Genomic DNA, 3,669 nt, shown 5'->3' with positions numbered 1-3,669 from the left:
CATAATTATTCATAATGGGAGATATTGTTTTTTTTTTCTTTGTTGTTGTATTCAAAATCACTTGTAATGAGAAGACCAATAGCTATTATATTGCCCACAGACCAAACCATACGTTTGTCATAAACCACACCTTCAATGTAAGGTAATTAATATGGAGATTTGAGAATTATTCTCTCATTATAATATGGATGTGCATTTAAGCAGAAGTTACAAAATTAAAATCAACTTTGCATTCATTCTCTTAAATCATGTTGACCATGTCCATTATTATTAGAAAAGATATTTTCCCATTTCTATTTTAACTTTTGTCAACCACAAAGTCCAAAATAAAGACTGAGACCAAGAAGACCAAAACATGAAATTTATTTATGGTCCAAATATCTTTTCTTATACAATCAAAGTGTTAAACTTTAATATATTTTCTCCATTTTAAATAAAAGAGGAATTAAACCTCATATTTCTAATATTGATATTTTATAAATAATCCATTTTAGACATTCATTTCTTATTCAAAACCAACTCCGATTTTGACATACAAGTACACTATTTCATAGTGTCAAACATTCGGTTATTCCAACGAACGTCTTCGTCCGAAAACTTACCGGAAAATGGTCTAAAACCATTTCGTAAAAAACGAGTTCCAACAATTTCATCTCTCTCCCAATCAACATTAAAGCCAAGACTTTGACTTAGTCAACTTGGGCCGTCTCTTACTATTTGAACTCTGCTGCGCTAGGCATTGTGTAGTTGGAACCTACGTATTCACGAGGACTCATAGCCCTATTGGCAAAAAAGGGTATCTATCATTTTCGTTCGAGCTAGGAACGTGCACTATTGGATTTTGATAATAGGTGAAATGGGTTCAGCCCAAATGGATGAATTTATTGGATAGTGATCGGCCCATTACAACTATCTTGTGTTTAGACATTCAGTTGACATAGGCCCATTAATAAATCCAACATCTATGGGATTATGGTTCTGCTCTTATCAAAATTTGTTCAGAAAGGACTCCAGTACTCAATTGTTTTCACCATTCACGTCTTTCTTTAGAATTCACATTAACTTCCAGGTAGACTGGGCAAGCAGCGTCTTTGGCTTTGGAAGAGCAAGAGGCACTGTTTGTAATTCTCCCGTGACTAACGAGCTCTGATAGACGTCCTTGTAAGTACGTACGATCTTGGCCCAGTTTTTAGGACCATACTTTTTAAAGCCCCCCAAACATTGTTTGGTCTTCAGCTGAAGAAAACAAACGGGCGTTTCTTATCAGAGGCTTTGGAATTTTTACTGGTCATTGTCATGTAACGGTCTTTGATGTTAACTGAGTACATCTTCGTAAGCACCTCTGATACTGGACCAGACATTTAGTGCGAAACTTCTTAAACTCATCAAGTATTGCTTGGTCTTCAGTTGGAGTAAATTCTTCTCTTTCTCTCCTACTATCGGTGGTCCAGCTACATTCCCCAAGGAACTAAGGTTCCTCACAGTGAGCTTCCACCCAAGGCCAGGAGCTCTGTCATGGTCTTCATCAAAGATGGTGATTGAAAAAGTCGTTGCTATCACCATGTGGAGGATGAGAATAAGGAAGATTTGATCCACAGAGCTCACACTTAATCAGTAAAAAAATAATTAAATTTTCTACGTATATGTAAAGGGTTTATATGTGAAATAATTAAAAAAATAGATTTGTACAAGGTAGAAAGAGATAGGAAGAAAGGGTAAAGTTTTGATTAGTTAATGTATTGTAGTTTTTTTGGTCATTTGACCTAATTTTCCTTTAAAAAATCTAGAGAGAAATAATAAGATGTTATTCTATATTGAACCCAACAATATAAAACCTATTATCTTATACCATCCTTCAAAAACCCAATAACCAACCAAATTCTAGTCATGACTATAAGTTCATATCTCAGAAAAGAACTTTTGCTTTAACCTAGTAAATCAAAATAGTTATTATACACTACCAGTTAGTGTGGATTTGTAGAGACACCCAGCTTATCCTTGTGGCCGGAGAATATTTACTTTTTTGAGATAGCAAAGAGAAAACAAAGAGCTATTACAAAGAAGGGCACTACAAGGTCCGTGACTTTATTCTTTCCATCAAGCCCTTTAATTTTGTCTCAATTTACAACTATGTCCAGCTAATCGCTACGGGACTAGCCACCACGTGTTTCCCATCTGACCATTCGATGCTCCCGAAGCTATTAGACCTAGATGCCTTGGACGAGTTTACTGTAAACGTCACTGAATGCGATTTCTTCTCGTTTATATCTTTGAAATTCAAAACCGCTGGTTCAACCGAAATCTTCACATCAGTAGTCTCCGAATTTACTTTAACCGAGTAAGACCCGGCTCCTCCCACGCTCGTGACAGTGCGCGTGTACTTGAACACGCTGGATCCGTCAACGTTAACGGCGAACGACGGATAGTTTAGATGAGCGACGGAGTAGGATTTACTCGGATCGCAAGTGTAATTGCGTCTCGACACACTTGTGATCTGCGACGGTGTGTAATTCAATGCACAGAGGAAGCCTAAGTAATCCACCGTCGTTAGATCGTAAATAAGTCCCGGATTGATCGCCGTCGTCGGCAACACGTGTCCTGCGCCATGGTCAAACGGCGTTGAAGGTTTCCCTGTCGTGACGTCGATGATCGGTTTCCCGTCGTTGTAAGTTTTGTAAGCGGTGGTCATGAGAGCCGATCTGATCGCCGCCGGGCTCCACTCCGGATGCACGGAGTTGAGAAGCGCAGCTAAACCGCTCACGTGAGGGCAAGACATGGACGTTCCTGAGATGATGTTGAACTCCACGCGTCTAGCATCGGAAGCTAGACCGGTAGGTCCCTTGGATCCGGTCCAACCGGCGAGGATATTAACTCCCGGTGCGATTAAATCCGGTTTAATAATATCGGGTGTGATCGAATTAGGTCCTCTCGAGCTAAACGCCGCAACAACCAGACACGGCTGGACGTTAACAACGGTCCCTCGAATCAAAACCGAAGCGGTTGGATTCGGATCGGTTAAGACGTAATGCCGGATAATATCACCGGCCTTCTCTCATACCGCGGTGGCAGGTAACAAATGAGCATCCGCCACAAGCTACTCTCCGTTCTCCGCCGTGTTAGCGAGAATCATCCCGAGTCCGCCGGCAGCCTTCACCACCTCTCCTTTCTGAACCCTAGCGTTCACTCCTCTATCGCACATCACGATCTTCGCCTTAACTTTCTCTGGAATCAAAGTCCCGGGCCTGTTGACATGAAGAATTAAACAAAGGGAATAATAGAGGAAGTAGGAGAAGTGGCCATATCACTTACCAAATAGGGAGGAGTGGCTAGTCCAATACTAGTTAGTGGAGGAAGTGGGAGGAGTGGCCATATCACTTACCAAATGGGGAGGAGTGGCTAGTCCACTACTAGTTATTTATTCTTCCACCATTGAGTGCTTATTGCTTTTGTTTCCTTTAAATACACCATGTATGTTACACAATTAAACACACAATTCAATACAAACATTTCTTTCATTCTCTCAATCTCACAAATCCTCTCATTCTCTTAAATTCTCAAATTTCTCTTCTCTCTCAAATACTTACGGTTACTTCACTCCTTTTTACTTTGTTCGTGTGCTTCATCACGGTTAAAACACTTAGAAGCTCTCATAATCCCACAAATTATCAT

At 40.2% G+C, this 3,669-nt stretch overlaps 1 pseudogene; it reads right to left on the bottom strand.

Moving 5' to 3' along the window:
* Window positions 1-2,125: 2,125 nt before the first annotated feature.
* LOC106327906 overlaps window positions 2,126-3,669 on the bottom strand; it is a 7,267-nt pseudogene continuing 5,723 nt past the window's right edge.

Source organism: Brassica oleracea, chromosome C2 (assembly GCF_000695525.1).
Source record: "Brassica oleracea var. oleracea cultivar TO1000 chromosome C2, BOL, whole genome shotgun sequence".
NCBI classification, from domain to species: domain Eukaryota; kingdom Viridiplantae; phylum Streptophyta; class Magnoliopsida; order Brassicales; family Brassicaceae; genus Brassica; species Brassica oleracea.
This window is presented reverse-complemented; position numbering and strand designations above follow the sequence as displayed.